The sequence below is a fragment of the Folsomia candida genome, unplaced genomic scaffold (assembly GCF_002217175.1).
Source record: "Folsomia candida strain VU population unplaced genomic scaffold, ASM221717v1 Fcan01_Sc015, whole genome shotgun sequence".
Lineage (NCBI taxonomy): Eukaryota > Metazoa > Arthropoda > Collembola > Entomobryomorpha > Isotomidae > Folsomia > Folsomia candida.
The window spans coordinates 520,162-538,398 of record NW_019091207.1 but is presented as its reverse complement, the minus strand read 5'-3'; the positions used below and the strand labels follow the sequence as shown (position 1 = coordinate 538,398).

General features: G+C 37.4%; 1 protein-coding gene across 7 annotated transcripts in view; it reads left to right on the top strand.

Annotated features, from left to right (window-relative positions):
• LOC110856166 overlaps positions 1 to 18,237 on the top strand; it is a 147,475-nt gene that overhangs the window by 43,915 nt on the left and 85,323 nt on the right. For 2 of the 7 annotated variants that reach the window (XM_035856888.1, XM_035856887.1), the window contains exon 1: positions 13,048 to 14,888. The exons of 1 other annotated variant lie outside the window; for it this stretch is intronic. The gene's annotated coding sequence lies outside the window, so the exon portion shown is untranslated. Of the gene's footprint in view, positions 1 to 13,047; positions 14,889 to 18,237 lie in introns of those variants that run through there. 4 more of the 7 variants (XM_035856885.1, XM_035856881.1, XM_035856884.1 and 1 more) reach the window with 3 other exon arrangements.

Sequence of the window (18,237 nt, the reverse complement as noted above, 5' to 3'; positions counted from 1 at the left end):
GTGAGTGAGACGTGGAGTTATTTATATGTATTTGTGTATTTGCATATGTATGCCTGATTTCAAGGCTAATTAATGTATTTACTGCAGACATATGCCATTATGCACTGCATTTAGTTTTTAGTAACCTAAAAATAGAAACGTTTAACTACAAATAGCAAACCACCGGAAGGGAATAGAGCTGAACCAGCCCAACCGTTTCACAAACGCAGTTTCCATTATTTAGCGAAAGGCAGAGTGAGACTCGGATTCTGGTGGGTATCCACCACCACCGCTGACTGTCGTTGCCAGTGCCGTATGGTGGTCCGTCTCACTTCTCACTCTCTTCAAATTGTTTACCGGGATTATGAACCAACTCGTGTTGAGATGCTTTTCATCTCTTACACGAGTTGGTTCAGTTGATAAATCGTTGAGCTTAAGTTTTAAATTTGGGGCGAATTGGACAAACTAAATTTGCTTATCTTAAAAACTGATAAGCGCAGTGATAAGCCCGATAGCGTTAATTTTCGAATGCATATCATCATTATAAATTCAGAAAAGTTTAAGTTTTAAGTTTGGGGCGATTTGGATAAACTTAATTTGCTTATCTGAAAAATTGATAACTTCGTTGATAAGCCTCATAGCGTTAATTTTCGAATGCATATCATCATTATAAATTCAGAAAAGCTTAAGTTTTAAATTTGGGGCGATTTGAGGCTGTTTTAATAGCTTCTATGTAATTACCTTTATGTATATCATAAATACCTATACATTGTTACGGCTCCTGCCGTATAAGCCCCTCCCTCAGAAACTTTGACCCCAAAAAAGTCATGGTAGCGGTCATTTCGCAGCGGACAACAAAAGCGGAAAATGTGGCACTTCTGACGAAGAAAAATCTGGCATCAGGTTGTCAGCCGCGAAATGACCGCTAAGGTCACTTTTTTAACGATTTATATGTAGGTCGAAAAACCGCCAATTTTCGAATTTTGAAAGTCTTGATGCATCAAAATGTTCATATTCATGAGGGAAGTCAAATGTCAAATGCAAGTTGGTATCTACTTCTTTCTGTACCGAGTGTACATTGACCTTCTCATTTTTCCCAATTTTCTTCCCCAATTTTTGAAGGGGGTGTGGTTGAATATAATTCAAAAACAGCTATGCTATATTAATCCCCACACCCAAAACTGAATTTGTAATTTTTTATGTGCAATTTGGTGAAATCGATGCGAAAAAGACTTGCACTTTTGGCTCATTTTGTACCAATAGTGAGTGCGGTAATTAATAAGCATTACCGGTGACCCACTTATTTATTTATAATTTTAAAATGTGTACACACAGGAAGAAATTTATGGGTTAAATTTAATGCACCACCGAATAAGCTGAAATTTACCATAAATTTTGGCTGAATTCGCCACCGGATGAATTTTTTCCAATTTTGGCCAGAATATGAAAGACGAAATTATCAAACTATTGGAGAGAGGGATTACTAAACCAAAAATGATTCTCACCGAGTTACGTAAGATCAATGAAACAAACCCGACCACAACCCAACTAAAAAACTTTTTGGCGTATTATCGGTCACAAATCCATCCCCCAATCGTTTCCCTTGGAGCTCTCCAGGCACTGGCAGAAAACCATTCCCAGATCCCAAGTACCCTTGATCAACCATTCGTAGTCCACTCAATGTTTAATTATGAAGATAAAAGTTTTGGAATACTGGTATCAACTCTAAGACTTTTGACAATTACTCAGATGACTCCGCTGATTCACACCGACGCAACTTACAAGTTAAATTGGGAGGGGTTTCCTGTGCTAGTAGTAGGGGTATCTGACAAAAACCGAACTTTTCACCCAACCGCTATTTCTGTTACTGTTGGAGAGACATCTAGCGATTTTAAATTTCTATTCGAAGGCCTTAAAAAGGGGACTAAAGGAGACTTGGACCCGAAAGTGCTAGTTGCAGATTCAGCTCAGGCTATCACTATTGGGTTTGAAGATGTCTTCGGAACAGACTACAAAAGGGTGCACTGCTGGTTCCATGTTACTTCAAACATCGATAAAAAACAATCGTTGGTTAAGGATCGAGCAATTTGGCAACAATTAAGGCAGGACATAAAAAAGCTTCAATTAGCTCGGTCCCCCGAGGAGTTTGAGGTTGCAAAAAGTTTGTGGATAAAAAAGTACTCTGCAGACGCAACTCAAGATTTTGTGAATTACTTCAGAGATGAATGGCTAAACAGCAGAACAAACTGGTATGAATGATACGCCCCTGGCTACCCGTCCACAAATAATGGACTCGAGTCAACCAATGCTTGGATTAAGCAGCAAGGCACCTTCAGGGCAAGGTTGCCAATGGGGGAGTTCATTTCCTTCATGTTAAGCCAAACCAAAGATTGGTCGGAGCAGAGGGACCCAATACATGAGAACCATAAAACTTTTGCAAAAGTTCCCATTATTTCACTCAGGCTGGAGACCGATGCTTTCAATTGGAACAAATCAAAACCAAGCACAAGGTATAAGACACCTGAAGATGAACTTAATGTTAGGCATTATTTCGTCGCTGCTTCAGGTCAACCTCCTTTGAAGGAGGACGATGTTAAAAAGTACTTGCGAATGAATACGAACAAATCTTGGAGAACTTTCGACTCGTACTTGGCCAGCACCACGAGATTATGGATGGTTAAATTCCACACCAATCAATGGACTAATTCCACATGTTCTTGTCCCGTTTACTTAAAAGAACATGTTTGTAAGCATATACTTGGTTTAGCAATTCAGAATACGTTTTATGATGTTCGACCGGAAGCCAAAACCGTTCCATTGGGTGAAAAGCGTAAAAGGGGTAGGGTTGCGAAAGCTAAAAAAGCGCTCATTGTTATTTAATTTCAGGTGTATTTAAAAAAAGACGTCAAAGATTATAAATAAACCAATCCTATTGTAAATTAAATTTTGTTTTTATAATTCTGTACCCATGAAATACGTTACTGGCAGGTCATCTAATTTTGTGGTAACCACCATCGTAATATATGGTTAAAAAGGCCAAAATTGGAAAAAATTCATCCGGTGGCGAATTCAGCCAAAATTTATGGTAAATTTCAGCTTATTCGGTGGTGCATTAAATTTAACCCGAAATTTATTTGAAGCTACGAGTATATGCTTATGAAATCTATGCGATTAAAATGTGATCCCAAATCAGGAAAGTGCGAAAGTTCCATAAACGGCGACAAATATTCGCGATAAATTAGTTTGACTCGCTTTAATGTATTGTTACCTTTAAAGAATATGGAAGTAAGACACTGGTTAAAACAAGTCTGTCTCAATTATATCCGCTCAATTCGTTCAGTTACTTATGAATGTGCATATATATGTATATGCAGTGACCGCGGAAGCGTGGGGACGGGTTAGGGAATTAATATGGACAGGACGCAATGCAGATGCCAAATTAAGGACAAAAATATGCTGGACAAAAAAATCTTGACTGGAATAAATATTGACACAAAAAATCTCGAAAATATTTTTTTTAAGAAAATCATATAACATCGGACTTCGAATAACCGTTGCCCCTCTGTCCCCACACTTACGCGGCCACTGTAAATATTTACATATGATGGGTACCCACCCTAATGACCGACCCATGATATTGATACATACGCACTTATGCATACACAATATTGCCCCCAATTTCCCTAACTAAATCTTTCCCTTACCCGTAAAGAAAAGTGAACTTTGCTTGTTTTCTAATGAACCTTACAACTGTTTCTTTCAGTTTGAGTTAAAACGAGACAAAATAGCGTAAGAATGCCATACATCACGCGGTTCCACGCAACCGTAAAGCATGAACCATTAGGATGCCACTCCACTTCCAATTTGCTCAAAATACCCTCAAAACACTCGGAAAAAAGGGATTTCCCATTCACTCCTCAGTTATTGAGACTCATTCATTCATGTTTCTTAACGCATTTGGCCCAAAGTACGTAAATAGGTAAACATACATTGATACTTGTGCATGACACTGCTCATATTTTAGCTCAGGTACATGTATTTTTAGTTTCCCCCAACATCCTAATAAGTACTTTGGTATTCAGTGATGCCCTTCATTGTTGCAATCGTGCATAGCAGAAGAGTTTTGTATCGGAGAGCGGATATGTATTTAGTTTCAATATTTTTATGTGATGAGGACCCACGGTCAAACTTTGTGAGTTGGCAGATCATGAAAATTTCAAAATATTTCCACATATTGTTCTAGGTTTTCAGACAGGTAAATATTTCTACTATTGTTTAAAAAATATGTAAATTCTTTAGATATTTTTTTTCAAAAATATATGCATTTTGTAAATAAATATTTCAGCGAATTTTTTTTTGTTCAAAGAAATTCGATCACAAAAAATCGAAAAAGTGTTATATTCAGAAATACAAATTTTAAGATTTATTTCATAAATATTTTATACACATTTACATTTCACTGATTTTTCGTAAATACATATCCGCCCTCTGCTTATTATTGCCCCAGTCTGGAATTATATTAGTTATGGAATGGAGAGCATATATATTTACCCCTGTAATGAAGACGTTTCCCTACTTTTGTGTTTTTTAATGGGACGATTTATACCTCAAAAACCGACTTGACAAAGGAGAGTAAACTTAACGGCACCTTTTTCATTTCATTTATTGTTGCTGGTTATTATCTATGCATGCATTCAAAATTCATAAAAGGTTTGATACCACGGTTCATTGAGTTTATATATGAGAGGAAATAATCCCCGGTTCGAGCTACAGGTCATTATTAGATTATAGAAAGTGAAACCTGGGTCAAATTCTACACGCGTTAAAAATTTAGATATCCAGCAAATACGTAAATATGATTATAATTTTGTCAGTTTATTTATACAATTTTTTTCGGTCAAATTCTGCACGCGTTAAAAATTTGTACAGAAAATAAATACGTGGTTCTGTTACAATCAGTCAAATTTTTATTTGCACAAATTCTTGTTTCGCAGAAACACCAGTGAAAATAAATGGCGAGCAATTAGCTTAATCTTTATACGGAGGAATAACTGTGTGGTTTTCATTCTATGAAATAATAAATATCTAAAACTTTAAGGTTTACATATTATTGTTCTACTTAATGAATAATAATTGCGTGGGTCTAATGCTATGCCTGAATTTTCTCTGCTTTTCAAAATATGTACGTAGCTCCGATTAATCTCCTCATTTCGTATTGAATATTCTTTTGTGATGCAAAGAAAGCAGAATAAGAGGAGAAAACGTAAGTAAAGAGCACATATTTATTAGAGCTCCCTCGTAATCACGAAACTTTTGTGGTTGGCAAAGACAAGATGCAAAGTTGGAAGTTGTGGCGTGGCATTGATGATTAGTAAAATAAATAAAACTGAAATTCTCCTCCGTGTTAAATTGAATTGAAAACTTGGACTAAATCTTACACTTTAAACGTACGTAAATACATACAATAAGGTTCTCTACTTTCTGATAAGTGTTAATATTATGTGTTATCGCCAGACCGCAGGATTTATTCTTTCGCTCAATTTTGTCGTCTCTGCGTGCATGTAAAGTTGGCTGGATTTTTACATAATAATAATTCTCGAAACAATTCAGCCACCAGTGGATAATCAATCCTTTGAAAAGTCTTGTTTCATTTCTGGAATCTGGATTAATGAAAGTAAATACGTTATTGTATGTGTGTGTAGAAGCAGTGGCAGCGGAAGCGGGGGGGGTGACATGTGGGGACATTAACATTGTGGGATAGGGGAGGGAAGGGTTTATATAAGATGGGGAGATGATGGGGACATCGAACAACTGTGGGGACATTGTCCCCCCGTCCTCACACACACTTCCGCGGTCACTGTGTGTGTACGTGTGGAAGTGGTGAATGACATCTGCCTCCCCGTAAACGTGCACACTTTTTGGCCTTTGATATTACGCAGACAACTTTGAGAGTGATTTACTGATTGCGGAGAAGATTAAAATAAAAATGCTGCCGAATTTGAACCAGATTTAAAGAAATAATGTATTTACAAAATGTGGCAATTAAGAGGACAGAATAAAGCTTTTGACTTTTTATAAGCTTCTTAATTCCGTCCAGGTAATACGGATGATTGTTTCTGTTTGCCAGCCAGATGTGTCTAATAAATTGGTTAATTTATGAATTTAGCGAATTGTCCTGTGTGACATGATAGACTAAAATTTAAAATTTGTCGAGTGATCAACATTAATTCTGAACATGAACGAAATTTCATGCAGTGGCCGCGGAAGCCGGGGGGACATGTGGGGACATTGACACTGTAGGATGGGGGGTTTATATAAGATGGGGAGATGATGCGGACATCGAACAACCGTGGGGACATTGTCCCCCTGTCCTTCCGCGGCCACTGAATGCATGCATTCTCTTCCTTGATGATAAGGGTTCGTTTTAAATATTTAGTAGGAATCTGAACTTTTAATTTTTCACGGTTTTCAATCAATTTAGTGAACTTACTACAGCACACGTTCGAAATTCCTGGTAAAACAAAAGGCCCCGAAACGTGGCATACATTATGCGAGTAAGATTTATAGTACGAGGAACATGACACGGATTTAATTTCAAACCAATTAGTTAATAATTATGCTATTACCGTCTACATGATTTTGTGTGCATTTAGTACTGATCAGATAATCAGTAAGTTTTATAACAAATTCTGTACTCGTATTGGGTTCAAGTATGAGATTTTTTTTTGCGGTCTGGGCTCCAGTGTTTCGGGGAAAAGGAACCACGTGCAAGAAATTAAGGGAAGGAAGTAGTTTTTCTTGGGGGTATTTTGGGACCTGCAAGAAATGCAAGGCGCAAGAAACCGCGCCCTGCTACGCGTGACTTAACGGCGCATATTTCTTGCACTTTCTCCCAGTTTCTAGCACCTCGCATTTCTTGCGGTTCTCGATTTTTAGTCCAAGAAATGTAGCAAACCTTGCTTTGCAGTGCAAGAAATAACTGCAACAAAGTGTTTTTTTTGCAGATATTTTGCAACCTGCAAGAAATGCAAGGCGCAAGAAACTTCTACCCGCCGCTATACTTCATACCGCGCGTGGCTAAATAGCGCGCATTTTCTAGCACTTTCTCCTAATTTCTTTGTATTTCTTGCGTTTCTGTTCTTGCAGCTAGATATTTCGACCTGCAAGAAATCCAAGGCGCAAGAAACTCTTTCCCGCCACTATATTTCATACAGCACCTGGCCAGATGGCACATATTTCTTGCACTTTCTCCCAGTTTCTTGCACCTCCCATTTCTTGCATTTCTTCCTTTCCACTGCAAGAAATGCATCAAACCCGCACCAAACGAAACACTGCTACCCTGGCTTCATTACAATTCTTAAAGTGCGCCCGATATAAATATATAAATCTCGTATTTTCCACCTCGATTGGTTCCTACGATATGAAAATCTGATTAGATTTCACATTTTATAAACGACCTTAATTTATAGCGTACGTGATGTGTGGCATGACTTAAATAAATTTTTCCTTTGGTGCACAGCGCATGATACATATATTTACATTTCCTTAAATATTTTGCAACTAGGAGAGAAAGAGAACGATTAATTACTCTTCTTTTTTTTAAAGATTTGCTCCCTCTTTTAAAAGAATGGAGAGATTTTAGAGCCATTCAGTATTTTAGTGTTGATTGGTTTTAGAGAATTATTCGTCGTCGGTATTTATAAATAGTTGTTAAAAGAATTCCTTTTACAGCCAGGTAAAAGGTGTTCATTTAGGCGGAAAAAGACGTAAAAACTAACAAGCATGAAATATTATTTCCAATCTTCCATCATCCATACAGAGCTACGGCCAGTGACCGCGGAAGGGTGTGGGGACAGAGGGGCAATGTCCCCACGGTTGTTTCATGTGCCCATCGTTTCCCCATCTTCATACCTGTTCACTTTCATTAATTTGAGTGATTATGATGGTGAGTGATAGTGAATAAAAATGAATTCCTGTGATTTGAGTGAAAATGATTGAAAGATTCCGTCATTTCAGATGAATGACTATGAATGAAAAATTTCTCACTCATTTCGTTTTTCACCCTATGCTTAATACATGGGGCAAAGTAAGAAATGAAGTCCGATGAAGTGAAATGAAATGAATTTGAAAGAAAATGACTGAATGTGAATGAAAATCTTCACTCTGAAATCACAATGATTACTTTTGAATGAAAACTGAATTTTTGAACAGGTATGATTTTATATAAACCCCTCCCTCCCCCATTCTACAATGTCCCCAGATGCCCCCACAGCTTCCGCGGCCACTGGCTGCATACAGCTACCAATCAATGATATCTGTTTGAATTGGTGAGTTTAGAAAATGATTTGGTTAATAACGACGAGTCAGCCACACCAAAAATCCATCCTCCTTCTGAGCTAAGAGCTAAGCTATTTCAAGGCTCACCCTTTCTTTGAATTCAGAGACGCTCATCATCAAACCCATTAGAAACAAGAAGCAATGACCAGACCAGCCTCGCTCACTCACTCCGTCCGCAATAATAAAGAGCGAGAATACGAGAAGAAGTATTATAAGTACAAGCAAGAAATAAGATCATCAATCATCGGATTTGTAAGATAGAAAAAAGATTGAATCTCTGTCTCTCTATTTTTGGGAGTTACACATCTTATTACAAATCAATCCTTTTCCGAAAATAAAAAGTCTATTTGAAATCTCGTAGCTATGTATTTGCGGAGGACGGATATCTATGTAGTTATTTTCAACTTTTTGGTTTGATGGCGAATTTGACAGAGGGTTAAATTTTTTGGGTTTTGTTGTCTAATTGAGAGAGAAAATTTCGAAATACTTTTTTTTTTACATATTATTACGTAATTCTAGGTTTTCAGGGGTATGAATATTTCTGTTATTATTTAAAAAATACGGAGATATTTTACATATTTTTCAATAATAAATGCATATATTTCGTGAATATTAATCGATTTGAGACGAAATTTTTTGCTCAAAGAAATTATACCACAAAAGATCCATTTACCAATTTTTAGGTTTTCAGACATAAATATTTCTGCTATTATTTGAAAAATATGGAAATATTTTACACATTTATACATATACATATTTATACATATATTTTGTAAATATTTCAATGATACGAGACGAATTTTTTTTCTGAACGAAATTCGATAAAAAATAGAGAGATTCCAAGATATTCAGAGATACGAATTTTATGAAAATTTTAGATTTTTTTTTGTAAATACATATTTTGTAAATATATTTTGGCATTTTTTCGTAAATATTTTCACCACTTTTTCCTAAATACATATCCGCCCTGTGTAACCACCACCACCACCAAACTTCCAACTCCTTGTAAATGACATCGTACGGAGCCAGTCCATTTTAGTTTTTGATTTGAATTTTACTTTGTTGAGGATTTTAGCTCTAAGCGATCACTGTGATCACCTATCAAACCAAGGAAAATGCGAATAATGATAATATTCGGAACAAACAGGAATAATAAATACATAAATACGCATCGAGAGCGTTGACTTTTCTTCTTCTAGGCTGTCACTCCCTGCATTTCTTGCATTAAAAATTTAAAATACAATTCTTGCAGGCAGGCAGCCAGCAAAGTAATATAAATATTTTAAGACCAAAGATATCAGCAGAAGCGCCCTGCAAGGAAGCAATATTATTATTAATTGCCATTTCTCTCTGTGCCGTCTGTGATTGAACGGATGAAGCATAGAAAAATTATAAATTGTAAAAGGATGATAAATATTCTAAGAATAATTTCATCCATCCACTCGCGTTCGTTCGTAGCTCTGTGATTTTCTGAGCAGAATACAAAATTAGGAGATTTTTATTGAACAAATCACTTAAGTGGAGAACGACTGAGGAGTGAGTGTGTTATGTTATTGGTTAAAACTTTGTGTGGTTGGTGGGTCCTGTGATACGATATTTTTCGACGAGAAGAATTCGTACATACATCCGTGTTGCTAAACTTATGAGATGGATGAAAAATGAACTTTTCCTTAATACTCACTCGGTTGCTAATTACAATCGCAAACATTCATCGCTCCATCCCACCAACAACTTATCCGAGTTGAGGAACAACACTCATGTGGTCATTGTCAAATGGAATAATTTTGACTTTATATGCATGTAAAGTCACTAAAGTCAGGTATGTATGCCTGGCGATATTTTAATCACAGTCGAAAAAATTTCGAGAAGCAATGTTTGCTCGAGTGTTGTCTTGTTGGTGTGCAGTTTCTTTGTTTACAGAGTTAAAACAAGATCTTGAATGTGAAATGAAATCGGATACTTGAGCATTTTACGTATGCAGTGAGGAAAAGCAGGAACCAGGGGCCGCGGAAGGTGGGTGGGGACGGAGGGACAATGTCCCCACGGTTATGCGATGTCCCCATCATCTCCCCATTTTATATAAACCCCTCCCTCCCCTACCCTACAATGTTAATTAATGTCCCCACATGTCCCCACGCCTTCCGCGGCCACTGCGTATAAATGCTCAATAGTGATAATAATTCCAAAAGAACAGTGACCGTGGAAGCGTGCGGACAGAGGGACAATGTCCCCACGGTTGTTCGGTGTCCCCATCATCTTATACAAACCCCTCCCTCCCCCATCCTACAATGTTAATTAATGTCCCCACATGTCCCCACGCCTTCCGCGGCCACTGATCTACCCCGTAATAATTGTAGTGGACCAACAAATATCTGACATTTGAGCATGTATTACATTCTTCTGCATATGTTTTTTTTAGAGTGATGGGCAATCTTTTAAATTCTTTTAATGAGGTGTGCGGAATAATTTTTTAGAAACTTGACGCTATTGTAAACCCAGGAATTTCGAGTTCGTACATACATAAAACTCTCTCTCCGAATGCTATTTGATATTTGTATAAACTTCAATTTTTACGATTATCTATATCTCCAAATACGAAAGAAAGCGGATGTTGTATTTTTTTTAAATTCATGATACGTACAAACAAATGTGTTTTTTTTTGCGGCTAGAACGTTTTACTCACTATTTTCGTCACTCTTGTCACTTTGAGATGCATAAGTGGGTGAAATTTTTGACGTTAAAAAGCATAAAAAATCAATTAAATAATTTTATAGTTACAGTGTCAATCATTTAAATTTGATGAAATTCAACTCCCAATTTCCGATCAATCTCTCTTATTCCCTTGTTCTCACAGGCAACACCCCGGCTAAATAAATACTGCAACCCTTTCTAAATATGGAAATTGGGGACAGGAGAGGTTACATGCGTATGTAGCTTGAATTGAATTAAGGTTTGAATTGAGGTATGGTTTTTGGTGTGGTGCACAACCGGACATAATTTTACCCAAGTCTGTCTGGTTGGGTGACGAGGTATGATAAATTTGTGATGAAAGATTCGTCAAACTTTGTAATTTGATATTTAGGAGATGAAGGTAAAGTTTTGTAGTTTGGCGAATTTAAATGGAGGGGTTTTGTTTCTTTGCGGGTTTGCTAGATTTGTTGTGGTGTGAAGGAAGAAATGGGAGAAATGCGAGGTGTAAGAAAGTGGGAGAAAGTGCTAGAAATACATATTCGCCATTAAGTCGCGGGCAGTATGAAGTATAGCGGCGGGGCGTAGTTTCATGCGACTTGCATTTCTTGCAGGTCAAAACAGTTGTAAAAAAACACTTTATTGCCGTTATTTCTTGAAAACAGTGTTTCGTTTCTTGCGGGTTTGCCATATTTCTTGGACTGGAAAGCAGGAAATGCAAGAAATGCATGCAAAAAACTGGGAGAAAGTGCAAGAAATATGCGCCATCTAGCCACGCGCCGGAATTTCTTGCGCCTTGCATTTCCTGCAGGTCAAAATATTTCCCTACAAAAAACCACTTTCTCCCCTCTATTTCTTGCAAGTGGTCACTTTCACCTGAAACACTGTCTAACTAATCCGAGCCAAAGTCTCACCTTCTCGTCTAAAATACCGACCCAAAACGGGACTTTATTCCATCCCCAAACCCAGAAAACTTCTTGGGGTCTCATCCTCCCCAAAAAATACTTACCCTGCATGAAAATAGCGACTAAAAGAATCTCCTCTCCTCCACAGCATAATCACCTATCATCACCTAACCCATCCTCATTTCATCTCATTCACCACTGATCGCGAAAGACAACCCATTTGGCTAAAAAAGTAGCAAATCTGAGTGGTTGAATTTAGAGAATAAGCACCAATCTTGTCGTTCTACCTCGCAAAATAAGTGGCAAACACCACCACCATCCCATCAGCACATCATTTTATTATCATTATTTCCACCACTTTTGTCTGTAATGCGACTACGTACAGATACATGCAAAAGGGTAGCTAGTTACTTAGGAGTGTGTGTTTATGTAGCATATTAAGCAGCACCATCAGTACATTACAGATCATTATAATCTTCACTTGCCAGTGGCCGCGGAAGGTGTGGGGACATTTGGGGACATTTCCATTGTAGTAGGGGTTTATATAAGATGGCGACATCGAATAACCGTGGGGACATTGTCCCTCCCCTGTTCCGCAGCTACTGCTCGACTCAACCAAACCATAAGTCGTCGTCACATACATTACATTTACAACGCTATTATTGCCACCATTCGGCACGAAGAAGGAAAGAATGAGCAAAAAATAACAAGAACGACAGTAATTCTCATCTAGCAGTTAAACATGGCAGAGATGAGATGTCAATTTATTTATTCTGCTAATAAAACCACGTTCATCATCATCTTCATAACTCGTAAATATTAATCTCAAACCGAGTAAGTTTACCTCAAGAAGGAGACGCGATTAGTGAAAAAAGCTGAATCAAGCCCAACCCAGACAAAGAAAGAGCACGTATGTACATAACATATGCATGCATATCCAATCCACACACACCCAGAGGCATCCCCAGTACTAAATTTATTTTTACAGAATCCCCACGTCCATACATAATAAATAAATGCTAATATTCTAGTCTTTTAGCAACTCCATCATCAAGCAAGTGAGCGAGGGATGCGATGGGATGAGGAGTTTATAGTCATTTTATTCATTTGTTTGGTTACTTTAGTTTTATCAGCTTTTTTAAACTTGGGAAATCTCTCAGTGTTCGTAGCACAGGATCAGATCAGATCTGCTAACCAACCAAGCAGGCAAGCAATGAGGGGGAAAGGGTTGAAAAAGTCTCCAACAATTCAAGTCCATCCAACAAACCAGATCCCTCTCTCCACGTTACGTATACGAGGATTTTAGGCAATACAAGACTTTCCTATCCTGTGTTAATGCAAGCTTTGGGTGTTATTTGGATGCGGTCTTTTCTAGCCCAAATTCTCACCACCACTTTTTAAGGCTGCTGAGTTGAGTCTGCTTTCCGTGAGGATATCCCAGTTTAGGTTGAGACTTTGGTCGAGTCGTTTCACTCGCACGGAGCACGGAGTACGACGGCTTTTTTCTTTCTCCGCCGGTGAAATTCTCAGTTTGTGCCTTGGGATTTGTAATTTATTTAATTGAGATTTTGCGTCACTTAATTAATTTTAAAGAACGACATAACTACCCGTCATATTAAATTAATTTAAAAAACGACGTAACTACCCGTCATATTAAATTAATGTCTTGTTACGGGAACAAGTGACATTGCATTTAGAGATATTATTATATACGTAATACACGTTTAATGCTGCCTTTCCATGTGTCTTGATCGACGAGTGTTAATAACCGACGTGACCGAATAATAATAATAATAAATACGTAACAACGACCATATAGCTAAACTAATGTGAGAGAAGGATAGCATTTTATTCGCATGTATGTATGTATGAGACCAAGTTTTGAACTCGGGTGACATTTATCCATGCAAATCTGCTAATTGAGGTACAACTTGAAGAATTGTGTCTTATTTATGAAAAACACGGCTTACTTATTTCCAGAAAGTTATAGTGATTTGACAAAATCTCGTGTGACATTTGTTCGTGTATTACACGAATCTTACATCATCATCGATTGTGTCTTATATTTCTGGAAGAAGTTAGTGATTTTTTGACAAAATTTTGAAAAAAATATTAAAATATTTACGTACAGTGAATGATCTGATCTAAGATCCGTCCGGACCGAATTATCAATTGTGCAAAGCAAAAATAAACGTATATTTGAGAGAAATCCTAAAAGTGCATTTATGAATTATTTATTATCGTGAAGAGAAGAGATTATCTACCATTTTGAGTGAATACAATATCGTCCAAAAAGGTAAAAAGTTGCCTTTTGTCTCATATCGAGTCTAGATTTCAGTGAGATTTATCCAGTCTAGATTTCAGTGAGATTTCAGAACCGGCCAGTAAAGTGTTCCTTGTAAATTGGGAAATTTGAGACGGAAATATTTTTCTACTGAAAAACACAACTCTTCTCTCCAGAAAAACAAACTAGAAAACAGTGTGTGTAATATTTAATTCGACTATTTCGTATTTGTCACTCTTAACCCGTAAAACATCTAATTTTTACTGGAGCAAGAAACGCCCGCATATTTACAACGTTTTCGTTCTCTTTTTATGTGAATCTACACATAGTAAAACCGTCTCAGAAACTCGTTTGCGTTGGTGGAATGGAAATATAAGTTGGACGTGGTAGCAGAAAATATAACAGTTTCTCAGCTCCTTTTATACCCATCGAAAAGTGGGACTGGACAAGCGTCCAAACTCTGAAATAGTCTCACCAACCACCTGAATTGAATATGAATTAGCTTCGGACTGTTTGAGAAACTCGTAAAATTCTTGATTGTGCTGTTTCACCGTGGCATCTGTGACTTTACTTTATGGTAAAAAGCTCTAAATAAAACATTACACGGAAAAAAAAGAAATATCCCCTTCCAGCCACGCACTTATTTCCTGTGCAAGTCCAGTCCAGACACAACATTACAACATTACATTTTTAAGGTTGGTATGAAATTTCAAATTTCAATTCATTCAAAATTCACCTTGAGTCTAGTCCACCAGCCAGATTGAGGAAATTTTCGAGAAATTCTTCCCTATTTCTTTACATAACACTTGAATTGAATTGATTGAATATGTACGAGATAAGAAGATTTACGTGTTCGCAAAGCCGGCCAAGTTTCGTCGACAAGAAAACGGCGGAAAACAATGAAGCAATTCATTCAATTTCTGTAACATGTATCGGATCATTCGAAAAGCTATTTATACTTTGAATTAAAGCCTGAGCAAGTTTGTTTTTCAAGATTGGGGTAAAATTCTTACTTCTTACTGGGAACATTACATTACATTTTCCGAAATTGAATACAATTTCGTACCCGTTTTTTTCATGTAGTGTGATTTCTGTAACTCGGATCATTCGAAGAGCTATTTATACCTTGAATTAAAGACGTTTTGTAAGATTGGGGTAAAAACTACGTAAAAGTAACATTACATTTTCCCAAAATGAGTACAATTTCGTGCCCGTTTTTTTCACGTGTAGTGTTCCTAAAAACCAATAATTTTACCCTTATCTTAACTAATATCGGAGTAAATCATCCACGGCTGTTAAAACAGAGACTCATTTAAATTCTGGAGGTGAATAAGGAACAAATGAATAAAAACGATCCATACCACAAGCGAGCATACACTTTTGTTTAATTCAGTCGCAGCGTATTTAGTGGAGGAAGGGGGAATTTTGCAAAGGAGGAATATGTCCATGCATCCACCGCAGCACCCGCATAAAATATTGTTGTAGATTAAATATCCGTTTTTACACCTGGACATGAACCCTCATGTGAATATTTAATATGGCTCTTACGCCGAATAAAAATCATCGTGGCTGGCGTGTCTCTCGGAGAAGGTGGAAAATTGGGAAAAATAAAAACTACCCTCGTTTGCATATACAGTGACAGGAAAGGAAACAACGACATTTTATATACATGTTCATCTGCACACAAAAATAGGAATAAATCATGGCGTTTTTTTTTTTGTTATTTATGCGTCTGGTTGGATCGTATTGTAATTTTTGTCCAGTTTCGGAGGACGACATGCATCTTTTTTTCGCAATTATATATTTTTTGCACGACTTAAACTTCAATAACAGGGGGCGCGGAAGGGTATAGACAGAGGGGCAATTTCCCCACGGTTGTTCGATCGCTCCCACCCCTATCCTACAATATTAATGTCCCCACAGGTTCCGCGGCCACTGAATGCGGGGATGACACGACAACCCCACGCCACGCCACACACACACACAGCTCCCAAGTTTCCCAAGTTATTAAAAAAATGAGTAGTTAGTTAGTTTGAGAACATTGATAAAAGCAGTAATTAGACAGAGCAGATGATGATTAGAGAGGCACGGGTTCGAGGTGCGTGATGTTTTTGAACACGTTCACACCTCCTCTCATGCAGCTTCATTCATTTCATTTTGACTGATCTACAGTTAGCGTTTGGTCAAATCAAACTTTGAGCTGCTTTCGTCAGGTCACCATCTTCTCCAAATTAATGACTCAAATATCCGACCCCGTCCGTAAATATCAAATCACGACATTTTACGATACTTTAGTATTCCTCATCTCATTATTCTAAGGGTAAAACTACCTTTAATTCCCCCGATTTAATTTGATTTCCTGCTTTTGTGCATGTTCATGTTACCACTTGAGAAAATGTAACAAGGCTGCGAGCAATATTTTCTGGGGTCGCGTTTCATGCAAAATCTGGCTTAAAATTACGAGTAAAAGTTTACTTTTAATTATTGGGTAGAGTCAGAGTCTTTGAGAAAATTAAGGCGATTCGTGTGTGTGTATGTGTAGCAGTGGCCGCGGAAGCTGTGGGGACATTAACGGGGGAGGGAGGGGTTTGTATAAGATGGGGGGATGATGGGGACTTCGAATAACTGTGGGGACATTGTCCACGCGCTTCCGCGGCCACTGGACATATTTTTGTGGTGTTGGTCGGGTTTAAAGATTCAATGCGATACGTATATATAAGTATTTTTAATGTTCGGAATAGGTAATTCTAGTGTTCTGCAGTATGTTGGAAATGTAAATCTGGTGGTTTGGTTTTTGAGGGTATATGTCGTTCCAAAGAAAAGTTAGAGTTTGTACATTATGACATTTCCTTTGCTAATTTGGCCAATTTTCTTGGCTACAATTTAAAACAAATTTTATTTTCCATTAGTTGGAGAGAGAGAATACGTGTGTGCATATGTACAGTCACAGGATTCTCTTCTTCTTAACAAGTTAGACCTTGGAGATATTTTAAGCGTCATTTCTAACAACACATTAAAAAAATGCTGGTTAAGTTGAAATTCTTTTTATGTAAGTTTGGAGTAAGTAAAGTAAGCAAGCATTCCATAAATTCGTTTAATTTCACACCCTAAAAACATGCATGGCTCCAAGAAAATCCATAAATTGGCAGTTTCAATGGTTTATCGAGGTCAGGAGTCTTTTGTCAAATACTAATTTAGCAGTATTTTTTATTTTTTACTTTACTGTATTTTATTTTATTTTACATTCAGTTATAGTTGAGTCTACAATTTCTTAAATGTGTGCACGTACATAAATGAAACGTCGCTAACAAAATGTAGCAATGGGGTGAAACAGGTAACTAATTCCCCAAATAATTATGTAAACATACCCCCTGACTTCGAGGGGGGGGGGGTCCGATTGACCCCAAGAGTTAGTAGGATCCTCCCCCTGGGGTCATACGTATAATGCCGTAAACCGATCTCGATTATCTCAATCCATTCTCCCGTTATCCTACTGACAGACATACAGACGGACAGACAAACGGACAAAGTGTTCACATAAAGTAGCTGAACCTATTTAATAAAGGTATTATACGACGTAGATATGCATAACTTTTGTGGCTGGCAAATCTGCTAACGGACAGACAGACAGACAGACGAACGCATAAAGTCTTCACTTAACAGGGGTATTTGCACGTACGTGTAAAAAAACTAACCCGGCTTCCGCAAAGAATTCCAAGGAGTTTCATAAAAATATTGGGCTTAATGGTCATTATATTATTGGTGCAAATTTGAAATGAGGTTTGCTTTAAGTTCCTCCCATTGTACTTACGGTATCATAATAAGTTACGTATCACAATTCATTATCGGCACATTCTAAATAATTTGGCCCGAGTTATGTAGCATGCTTTGGTTAGAAAGGGTAAACATTGGCATCCCAAAATCCAAGAATTTGCCGAATCGAGGTTATTTCTCGACTTCAGGAAGCAAAACGTTCAATATTCATTATTTTACAATTCAATAAAACTAAATAAATGTCAAGCAACACAATTAAACCATTCTTCA